This window comes from Symphalangus syndactylus, chromosome 6, assembly GCF_028878055.3.
Source record: "Symphalangus syndactylus isolate Jambi chromosome 6, NHGRI_mSymSyn1-v2.1_pri, whole genome shotgun sequence".
Lineage (NCBI taxonomy): Eukaryota > Metazoa > Chordata > Mammalia > Primates > Hylobatidae > Symphalangus > Symphalangus syndactylus.
Window position 1 is genome coordinate 104,488,396 of NC_072428.2, and position 12,541 is coordinate 104,500,936.

General features: G+C 31.5%; 1 protein-coding gene and 1 long non-coding RNA gene across 2 annotated transcripts in view; one reads left to right on the forward strand and one right to left on the reverse strand.

Moving 5' to 3' along the window:
• Window positions 1–12,541, forward strand: part of FOXP2 (forkhead box P2) — a 605,419-nt gene that overhangs the window by 243,151 nt on the left and 349,727 nt on the right. The window lies entirely within an intron of this gene.
• LOC129484911 (uncharacterized) overlaps window positions 975–12,541 on the reverse strand; it is a 53,868-nt gene continuing 42,301 nt past the window's right edge. The window contains exons 3-4 of the long non-coding RNA XR_008658562.2: window positions 2,593–2,673; window positions 975–1,149 (exon numbers count right to left, since the gene is read on the reverse strand). This is a non-coding gene — a long non-coding RNA (uncharacterized lncRNA). The remainder of the gene's footprint in view (window positions 1,150–2,592; window positions 2,674–12,541) is intronic.

Here is a 12,541-nt window from a genome sequence, read left to right on the forward strand (position 1 = left end):
GAGTGCAGTGGCCCGATCTTGGCTTACTGCAGCTTCTGCCTCCCGGGTTCAAGTGATTTTCTTGCATTACAGGCATGCACCATCATACCTGGCTAATTTTCGTATTTCTACTAGAGATGGGGTTTTTACCATGTTCGCCAGGATGGTCTCAAACTCCTGACCTCGCATGATCCACCCACTTCAGCCTCCCAAAATGCTAGGATTACAGGTGTGAGCCACTGAACCTGGGCTTCTGACATTTTCAATAGTTGCATATCAGATGTGCAACAAATGACAACTCTGTATTAATTAACGAAAAAGCATACCCACTTACTAAATTACTAACATACTATGATTAGTCCAAGTGAACCCCATCAATTTGTTTGCTGTCTGTACCTCTGTGTGTGGGCATATGAACGTGTGTGTGTGTGTGTGTGTGTGCGCGCACGTGCATGAGTAGGGGGTAATGTTTCGAGACTGTTGCCAATGATGGCAGTAAAAGTTGTTTAGTGAACTAAATATGGACACATTCGGCTTTTATTGTTATTTAAATAATTTAGTTGAAAAAGTTATTTATTTTTACTTTCTGAAAGAGTAAAATGTCTCACTTGAGCTAAGCATAATTCAGTTGTTTTCTTCTTTCATGAAATGGGTTTATAATTGTGTAACAAACCATGGTGATTTGGACAATCAGTAATGCATTGTTGCTGCATGAGGAGGGTTCTATCTCTTATTTTTCAGTTGGAGGGATTGCTCTTACTGTTTAAAGACAAAACTGTAATATATACATTATATCTTGATTTTTAATTTTTCAGCTATCGGAATGTCTGAGCATATTGAAGGGTGACTAGAATTTACTGTTTCACAAATAAGCATTTTTCACATACTGTATTTTATTTCTTTTCTGAGCATCTCTTTTTTTATTTTCCTTCTCCTGACTACAAATACTGCTATTGTAGAAGAAGGAAAAATTAAGTCTCAAATATAGGGTTAAAAATAAGGGTGGTTTGGGATGAGAAATTTGTTGCCCCCATTCATTGTTCTGTCGATGCTGTCTTCTAGAGTTCTGGGATTCGTTAAACATCAATCAGGAATAAGTTTAAAAGAGTTGGTGATGCTGGCTCTGCTTCCACCACGGAAAATGTAGAAATGTCAATGATAAATCTTATCCTAGGAGGAAAAACATGCTACATTATTGAAAACATCAAAAGTTTTCTGTCCCTTACTTCTCTGAAAGAACTATTAAAAGATCAGGATCAGTGCAGGTTGGAAGAACTGAAGAACGTATGGAAGATATATTTCATGAAGAAAAAAATGTTAGGATACTGCAGGTTCCTTTCTACCACAAGACAAAACAATCTGCAAGCCAGTATTTGGTGGGGAGAAAATAGATAATTCTCAGAGGAATAATAATATTTCTAAATTACAAAAAATAAACTGCCAGTGACTCCATGCCTCATATTATTTGGGGAAAGAATAATAGTAATAATGACAAATATTTTAGGGTAATTCCAAAGCCCTCCCTTTCCCTGGAAGAGAAAAGATTATTCATTTGAAGAATTGTTAACCAGTTGGTAACTTCCATTTCGTTTAGTTTGGAGAAGGAGGAATTTTTAGAACCAAAAAGCTTAATAAATCACATCTACTTTTACTTCTTTGCTACTGCTAGGTTTTCCTCACTTAATTTTTTTCAGTGACTGTAATTAAGTTCTCCTCAGGCTTCTGTGATTAGAGGTTATTTTCACCATTCAAAAAACTAAGCAGCCACATTTATGAGGCCAAGCATGGGTGGCTCACGCCTGTAATCCCAGCACATCGGAAGGCCGAGGCGGGCAGATCATTTGAGACCAGGAGTTCGAGACCAGCCTGGCTAAAATGGTGAAACCCCATCTCTACTAAAAATACAAAAATGAGTCAGTCATGGTGGCACACGCCTAGAGTGTAGCACATTGGAAGGCTAAGGTGGGCAGATCATTTGAGGCTAGGAGTTCTAGACCAGCCTGGCCAACATGGTGAAACCCTGTCTCTAGTAAACATACAAAAATTAGCTGGGTGTGGTGGCCACATGTCTGTAGTCCCAGCTATTCATGAGGCTGAGGCAGGAGAATTGCTTGAACCCAGTAGGCAGAAGGTGCATTGAGCCAAGATTGCACCACTGCCCTCCAGCTTGGGTGACCGAGTGAGACTCCATCTCAATTAAAAAAAAAAAAAAGAAAAAAAGCTACATTTATACTTGGTGCAGAAGAAAGTTCTCTGTAGCTTCTTCTCCTTACTTACAGTAAATCAATTTTGCATGAAATTTAGAGTGTTGTACTGCAGGATATCACAAAGGAAATGCAAAATTATTTGATTTAGGATAGTTATTTAAGAAATACTTTTTTAAGAGTCAATATTTTTAAATCTTGCATTGTAGTTTCAGATGCTTCTTTAGTTTTCTCACTTTCTGGTAAAATTTTAAATTGAAATACCTTGGATTATACATTCAATAGAAAAGAAATGTGTGGTAGATCAACTGTGAGTCATTGAAAGTAATAAATGGTAATTCATTCATTGCATGCTCTATTCCTGGGTTAAAACTGTGTCCATTAGTGCTTAAGTCTGAAAGATACACACCTGTCCTTAAAGTGTAATTTCGCATTTGTTTAGAATAAATCTAGGAAGTAAGGAAGTAGCTCCCAAATTCAAACTTCTCAGCTAAAAAAAAAAAAAAATCTGTTAATTTAATGACCCTAGAGAGAATGATAAAGCAGGGATCATTTATAGTGTAAGTTTTCATATTTAAGCATTATTATTATGGCTTTTTAAATTTAACATAGTTTCCAAAGATGATGCTGAAATTTAAAGAAGTAAAGTAACTCCTGACAAATCTAGTATTTAGTTTGTGGTACAGAGTTCTCAAGTTAGTGGAAAAAAATCAGTGTCCCTTCACTGGAGATTAAAAAAAAAGAAGAAGAAAAACAAACCCATAGAGAAACCGGGTTCAAATTTTAGACAAATGTTTTACCGGGTTGGAGTTGATATTTACATTCCAAATGAGTTTTTCTTCCAAACAAACTGATTTTTGTCAATTAAGATAATGAATTTACTTCATTTATGAAGTGATACCTTTAATTTTAAAGATCGAAAATGATCATAAACGAGAATCAGGTTTTGTGAGCTAGAATGGACAACTTACAGATTTTTAAATAAAGGATATCTCTGTGTGTGTGTGTATATATATATATATTTTATATATATAGAAATATATATAATATATATATTTTTATATATATAGAATATATATTATATATAGTATATATATAGAAATATATATAATATATATTTTTATATATAATATATATTATATATAATATATATAGAAATATATATAATATATATATTATATATAGAGAAATATATATAATATATATAGAAATCCAAGTATGACTTCATACTTGTTTATCTTGCAAGATTTTAAAGGTGTTCCTAATATTTTACACAAAAGCATGAGCACTAGATATGGTTGCACAATACTGGGTGATGAGTTATACTGCCATTCTCTGCTTTCCTGTGAACTCCTTTATTTGTATAGTAGCTATATGCTCAGACGTTGAGAATATAAGAAGTGAAGTACCCTGAAAAGTATCACATGATGGCACTGTTTCCATTTCCACATCCAATATTATGAAATAAAGCTATAATAAACTGGTATTAAGAATGGGATATAATGCCAGTGTATTTTGTATAATTTATGTAAAATAAAAATCTAACCACTATGGTTATTAATATGGGTACTAAAGTGAATTCATAGATTTTTCACAAAATGTTTTGTAAAAGCTTGCATTTCTATAATGTCTGTAATTTAGATCACAAAGAAACAATTTATCTAGATATTAGCAATTTTAGTAACACGGAAAACAGCTTCATTAATTACTTGAGTTGCTTTACAAACTATTTTTTAAAATAGAATATTTTATGTTATATCTCAGTTTTAATTGGGAAAAATAACGCTGTATCATACATGAGATTTATCTGTGGCAAATATGACCATTTGCATGGAATTATTTCTGAAGAATGCAAAGAAAGTGTATAAATAATATTGAAAAGTACATGGATCAGTGGTTGAAGGGATCAAGCACAATTTTAAAGTGAACAAAATTTAAATGTGGCCAACCTGAATATTTAAAGGGTTCAGTAATCTGAGAAATGTAAATGTTAAATGGTGTGTGATTTCAACTACCATTATTTATTGTGGTAAACAGTCTTTCCTATATAATAGGCATGAAAAAATGGTGTGGAGTGATTATCATCTCAGGAATGAGAGTACAATAATTTTCTATTCCTAACAAAAAAAATGATCAAAATGTGATGTGATATATAGTGAAGTACTATGTAGATGTGGATGTTTAAAGATGAACCAAGCATCAGGATTTCACCAAATTTTATCTATAATAATGAATTAATAATAGTGGATATAGATACATCTTCCCAGTGGCATGAGTGTGGTAAAAAAGATACAAAGCTCTATGGACTTGAAATGATGCCCCTCTAGTGATGTTAAAGAACCCAATGGCCAGAATTTGGAAGTGCAGCAAGTGAGTGCTGTAAGAATATTTTTAAATGTGATCAGTTTATATTTGTTTTAGTATGACAGGAAAAAATACCTTGCACAATTTTCCTTTTAATTTATCTGTGAACTTGTCTTGGGGGGAAAACATACATATGAAGTTTTCTTACTGTATTCTTTTAAAAATAAATATGAAAAATAATCATGGAGGTAAACCAATTCCAAATATTTATCTTAACGACATCCCTAAAATCTTAAAGGTATATACTAGGCATAAACCTTAAACCTTTAATCACAGTGGAGATAAATTCCTCCTACAAAAAGAAATGTGTAAAGTAGAACTAACTATTCTGATATATTATTCTATGCAATCATTTTTCAAGTCTGTCTTTAAACAAATAGTTACATCTTACTGTAAAGACAATAAATAAATACATTTTCCTAGAAATCCATCTTGAAATAAGGATTTCTTGCACTCTAGTTTCAAGAATACATTGGTGTCATATCACCTCCTTTGGGAAAGTGACAGTTTGCATAATACTTTTCACATAAGAGAAAAATTTAAATAATGATATTGAGGAAATTGTTGAAACATTGCCTAATGGTATAGTAACAAAAAGTATTCATAAATCTGTACTGTAGAAGAGAAAATATACACTACAATAATCTGTTCATTTGTCTTAGAAGAGAGGAGAAAAAAACCCAGAATACTGAAATAGGAAATTTCCATGTTCACTGTATTTCACCATGCAAATTACTTGCAATTTCCAAATGCCAGTGTTACTTTTCAGGACAAATTTCACACAAAAGGAATTCAGTGATTATTCATCCAGTTTAATTAATTCAATTAAATAAGTCTGATGCTGTCAGGTGTTCTTTTAATAATTGAATCAACATGCAGATACATAATAAGCATAAAAGCGTTTCTATGGCTGCAGTTAATTTAGATCCAAAAGAATCTGCTGCTCCTCTACATTTGATATAGATTATTCTATAATATTTCAGTAATGGGTTGCACAAAGGCTGGCTTTTAATTCTTTGCTTTCTCGAATGTCTTTATATATAATGGTTTAAAACAGAAGGTGTTCAAGAGAGGGTGACCTTTTTTCCATTACCATGGTTCCTGTCATTAATGCATTATAATTTTCTTTAGAAGTCTGGAAAAATGTGTATGTGTGCAATACATAGCAGGTATGAAATCAAAGTGTGTCAGTGAAAGTTTAGAATTGTCTGTTATTACTTTTTAAAAGAAAAGATTCATGGGACACGTTTTATTGTTCTCAATATATATTTATTTTTCTTACTATGAGTGATTCAACTATTTTTACATATTCTAATAAGACTTAAAATTTTGGATTTTTATGCTATAATAGTCATCTTACTAATATTCTAAAAATAAGATGTATTATAACTAAATTTAAAACAAAGAGGAGAGTGGTTCTTATTTTTATTTTTGCATAAAGATAACCTCACGGTATTAAATTATAAAAGGATATTAATCATATATGAAGAATAAAGACTGGGGTAAATGGTTTACTTGGAGTTCTCAGCAGTGCTTGATGTCATAACTATTGTAAATATTAATTGCTGTGCTAAAAATGTAAGCAAGCCGATTTTGTATTAGATGAAAAATGAAAATAGACTGTGTACTGGTAAATAGATAATCATACAAAAGTAATTGGGGTTTTAAAACCCCAATCTATTCTGCCAGCATGAGCTCGTTTGCATGTTAATCACAAGAGTGATTTCCTACTTCACAAGGAAGTCCACACTCTTTCATAACCACTTTTAATTGCATTTAAAATGATTCAGGTTTGTAACATTAGAAATGAAGGCGTATCTGTGTCAAATTAATAAAAATGTCCCTGAAAATCTTTATAGACTATAAATACTCAAATATTTTAAGGACTTCTATTTTTAATTGGAATATGTAGAGGCCTATTATATATTTTGAGTGTTATTAATGATAGCATAGCTTTGGTACAATGTGCCAATTTTTAAAGGTAGATCACTTAAAATATAGTTTTATTGTATTTTCAATTATGTGGAATTTTCTTTAATTTTAATATGAAAGTACTTACAATGAAACGTAATTTTAAATTTTTACAATAAAATATGAGCTTACAATAAAAGAATGTTAACATTGAAATTTTGTAGATTACTTAGTTTTTATAAATTCTTATGGCAAATGACTTCATCATTCAATCCTCCCTGGATGCACACACTCTCAGTATAAAATTTTTATGAGCAATAATAAGCGTTTCAATAACAAAATTTAATGTTGAAAGTTATTAACTATTTTCAACTATATTATTTTAGTATTAACTGAAAACATTTTATTACTAATAGTAAATATTAAAAGTATCATTTAAAAACTATGAAATAAGAAAATGTGCTAAATCAAAAAATATTTTTGACTTAAAAATCATCAGTGTCGTGTTTCCAGTACCAACGTAAATGATATTTTAGTGTTCATATCCTGAAAATTTCTTTACTCTGTCATACATAATAAGTAAATGTCAGATTAAGACAAAATTATTTATTTGCAGAGCATAAGAAAGGATTGCATTTTTTGGTAAATTCACTAAGAATGTAGTCTGATCAAATCACAAAAATACAAAAACTGAATTCTTGTCAAGATATTCACACACACACACACACACACACACACACCCCTACATACATATTTGATGAAAAGTTTGATCATTAAAGAAAAAGTCACAATTTAAAAGGGTATATTTGCCATAATCACCAGGTGTTATTTCTAATATAAATGACCAAGATGATGTTTCTATAATATAGCTTTCCATGCTCTGGAGATTAAAACTACCAAAACAGATCTATTAAATTTTTCATGGGGAGGGTCCACAAGGGATGATAAGCCAATATTTCTTGTCCCATATTCCAGATGTTTTATGTAGTTCAGCATCTTTCTAAACTAAATTGTAGCTTTTCCAGAAAAAAGTGTACTATTGAGACTGAGATGAAAGGCAAGAGCTGTTGAAATGTTAATTTTACTATCTACTGTTGAGGTCTGCAACCTTTTTTGTATTTTTTTCTTACTCCCAGTAGCTCAGTTCTGTTTTATGAATGTTGTGGTATTTCAGTTGTTTGAAGTTTATAAACTAAGAGCACGATTTTGACTTAATAAAACTGAGAGCCACGTGGTATATGATATGTGATAAACTTTATCTTAGTGATTCCCTCTTTAGACTTTGATGTAGTAAGAATGATTTAAATGTGATTGTGATCATCAGCAATATAGTAATGAATATAATTATTGTTGTTTTGCTTTTGCTTTTTGTGAACTTTTTTTTAGAAGCTCGACAGATGATAACATAAGGAAATAAATGATTGGTAGAAATTACCCTGTTTCTTTCGTATGTTTAGTTTTACTGTTTGGATTTTTTGCTACATCATGGGTCCAACAGAACATTTCCTGAAGCTTTATTTCAGGAGCAGCTGGGTGTGGTGTTAGCAACACCGTTCTGAGATAATCGACCTGAGAGAGGTGTCTTGATTCTCCAGTATCAAATCCTTGCATTGGTATAGGACATGTTACAACTTTTTAATTCTTATATTCCTTTTTGTGAGTTCATAACTATTTTTGTGACTATATTTACAAATCCCTGTGTTAAAAGAATCCAATTTCCCCTTTTTTTGGAATCTGTTGCTCTTTTAAAGTCAGAGTAAGATACAGTTTTGTTTATGATTACCTAGAATTAAAGCTCATTTATACAAAGGTCTTTTACAAGATAAGGATTCTTATACTTTTTAATATTTTATGTAGTAGGTGAATATAATTGAGTTTGTGTTTCTGCAGTAGTTTGCTTTGCCTTGCTTTTGCTCAGCAAGTTGTTTGGCACAATAAAAATATAAAAAAAAGGAGCCACTTTCAGTTGGCCATTTGACTTTAAATAGCAACTGGTAGTGTCCAATCTCTATAATCGATTCAGTCAAAAAAAACCTCCAAAACCTGTTCCTTCAGTACCCAATACTATTTAAATAAAACCATTTAAACCCAATAATTTAATTAAGGAAATGCTAGGAAAACATGTATTTTATTTGGATTAGAGCTTAATAAGAAACCATGTGATAGTGATTTCTTCTGATCCCACAATGCTGTTTTATATAATTGCTTGGTTTCACTTGAAATTGTGAAGATGATGATGTCAGTAAATTAGAGACTGAGTAGCTTGTATTATGAGGGCATCTATGTGTTGCCATATTACCTGGAAAAAGTATGACTTATAATTAACTGCATGCATAGACACGCTAAGGGACATAAAGAATATATTAGCCCTTGTGTTGTGGTCACAGAAAAAGTGTGCCAAAAGAGATGGTAAATATATTTTCTTTGATTACTTTGCCTATCATTCAATTAAATATTTGCCACATTTTTTTGTTAATTTTGGTCTTCAAATTCAGGTACATAACTATTTTAATTCAAACTTGCTATTAAAGGTTGACATTTTCAACCTTTTTGCAAAATAATTTTGCAAAGTGCGTTACCTAACTTTGTACAATATAAGACTTGGAGGTCCTCTAACCACTGTGGTGTGATTTTGTAGTCAGTAGCGTTTGTCGATAATACTTTTTGAAGTTTACAGTTATAAAAGTTGGATATTTGTCACATTTATTTTGCAATTAAAATATTACTCCCTGTGATGGCACCCTCACTGTGTTGCAACACCACCCTAAGAATTAAACTTCTAGAATGTTAACTTATTCTTGTAAAAATCAGTGTAACCTTATGAGCTTCAAGGATCTCTTAAACATTCTGTGTTTGGATAGATTATCTTAATGGATGATATTTGGATAGATATTTTCATTTTAATTAAGCCCCCCTACTTAAAATCTAAAATATCTTTAGAGGTAAGCTAAGCACTTAATGTACTGTAGTTAAGCTTTTTATTTAAAAAAAATTCTGATGACTGAGAAAATAAATGAAATCTGCACTTCGTTTTAACTTATTTATCTGGAAAGCATAAGTTATTACTTAGCATTGAATAATCGCATACAACATACTCTGAACTATATCATTTTAAAATTGATGTATCCTTTATTTTCTTCTTCTTAAAATCAAGTAATATCAGGATCCTCAGAACTATCATATATTTAGCAGCAGCCAAGATATTAATAAGCAAGGATGAGGTTGAAAGTTAGAATGGTATAAAATATGCCTAAATGCAATGTTTTCTAACTCAGTAAGACATCGTCTTTATTTTTCAGTTGCCCCCAAAGAGTGAGTACTATCGTGTAGTGTCTGACATGTAGCAAAAACATATATAGTATATTTGGGAACAATCTTATGATTGATTAAATAAATGGAGATAGATAAATAGACATACAAAAAGAAGATAAGATAGATAAATTGATATCTACAGGGTTGTTTAAAAACAAACAAAAAATCTAACAGCATGCCCAGGAGGATGATTTCCCTAATATGAACATCAAATATGTTTAAAAATAATTCATTATTTAAACGAATGCCAGTAGGTGTTGATGGCCTATAACTACTAACTGTAGTAATCAGAAATAATGATCCATCAGGTAATTTTCATTTCTCTATTTCTTTCACTGGAGAACTTCTTTATATTTTATTTTCTAGGTCTCATTTTTTTCTTCCTAACCTAAAGAAAGATACGTTCATTCCCTCATTAGCTCACTAGACCATTTTAAGGAATCTTTTCGCCTTCTTCACCTTTATGGTTTACACTTTGACTGAATCAGCTTCCAGGCCAAAATTACGTTTTATAGTCTGCTCATAAGCTTATCCACCTAACAGTAGTTTTGACTGCTCAAAGGAACCACTGCCAAAGTCTACTAGATTCTTATGGCCAGATTGGAAGCTGATCATCAGGAATTTAGGGTTCTATTCCTGTCCGGGGACCCAACCTTCTTTATGCCTCATTTTGCACCTTGATAAAATGGGTAACTAAGTCCTTTGAGGCTATAATATTCCCTGCCAAAGGCTTTAAATAAGTGTAAGGTGTTACTGCTCATTGATTCACAAAGTTTTTTAAGGTGTTATTGCTATTACTTGAGTAACAGGAAAGAACCTTATTGAACTTGGAAAGACCAACCAATAACTTCCATTTTAACTATTCCTTTTATTTTCTGAAGTTCAAATCAATAAACTTTCAGTGGTTTTAAATGGAGATTATTATACAACTAATACAAAATCATCTAAATCTCCAAATTTGTCTATAATAATATAGTATTACACATGATAGTATTTAAATAATAACTCTTAAATACTTAAACATAAAAGTTTATTCAATATAGTTATAGTTCCAAGAGTAGCCTGTCATATCTTAATCCCTCAATACAGACTTTCCTAATCATTGGACGTTTTCATATTTTATATTATTACATTTATAAACATATTTAATTATAAAAATGAGAAAATACTTTAGATAAATACCTAGAAGTTAGATAAATAACTAAGAGTTAATTATGAGGTGAAATGACACCCATTTTGAAGGCTTCGAATAGCTGTTGTCAAACTGGTTTCAGATTCGAAAGAGCTTGATTGTTAGTTGAATGTCGAAAGTGTTTTTGTTTCACATCAAAGTTATTTTTCTGTCCACTATGGTTATTCCTGTCAAAAGCTTGTCCTTTCAACAGTCTTCTGTCTTTAACTATATTATCAGTTCATCTCCTCTATGCCAATATTGAAAATAAATTTTAGGGAGGTTAAAAAAGGGTTTCTAGAGAAATGATTAATGGTTATATGATAATGAACTATGCAGTCATAATATTTTATTGATTTTAACTTGTCATATCAAACCAATTTACTTAAAGAAAAGTTTACTATGTTCTTACACTCTTTAGAGAAGACAATGTTCAGAAATCTAAAAATGCTTAAAATACTGACAACTGAATTTTGATGATATAAGCTAATCTTAAAGATAATTTATAAAGCAGTAACTTTACTGTACTTTTCTCCTTATCCCTACACCATAATTTGGGGATTAGCAAGTGTTGTTTGTTTTTAACATCATCTCTAGAACTAAGTGTTGTCTGTATGAATGCCATTTGTATAATTCTTCATGGTTTGCAAACACTTCCCCATAATTACAGCACATTTTTTTTCTCAGCAATTTTAAAGGGATTATCCTCTCTACATCTTCTACATCTTATTTCTTGCCACCACTCCTGTGTTGTTGATGTAAATTTTGCTTAGAAAGGCAAGTAAACTCTCAAGTAACCCAGCCAGTAAGGAAAATAATTAAAAATAAAATTATTTCACTTATTCAAAGCTCACTGTGTTTTTACTGGCTACATTGCTGCTCATTTATGTGGGATGAAAACGTTACAAAAAGGGAGGGATAATGCAGAAGGGCAGGGAATAAAATGAATTGGTGAAGAAAGGAAGTAAAAGAGAGATAGAGTTAGGCTCATTGTACTATTAAATTCTCTACTTCCTTACGTTGTTTAATAAGTGCTAGTTACATAGAAAACGAAACCAATAATGATTTATATTATGCCACAGTTTTTTAAACCTATCAGTTAACTCACCCTTAAGAAGATTGTTCTTGACCGAATGGTGATACACAATTTGCACGTGCACTTCTCTTAGCTTAGGGCCTTTGTGCTGTCTATTGCTTCCACCTTGAATGTATTTCTTTGAGATATCTGCATGGCTAACTCCTTTACTGTCTTCAGAAATCTGCTCAATGTCACCTTCTTAATACAACTGCCTGGCCATTTTATTTAAAAATACAGTAGCCATTCCTTCCCTGGTTTTCCCAATTCAACTTGCTATTTTCTAACCATTCTATTTATCAGCAAATATTCTATATAATTTACTCATTTATGATGTTTATTGTCTTCCTCACCCCCACCTCCACCTCACACTAGAATGTAAGCCTCATGAGGGCAGGGATTTTTGCACATTAATTTTTTTCTGTCTATCTCCCCCTCTAGAATATCAGCCAACAGCAGTGATTTTTGTCTGTTTCCTTCATTGATACATGCCTAGAACATTACCTTGTATATAATTATTGGTCA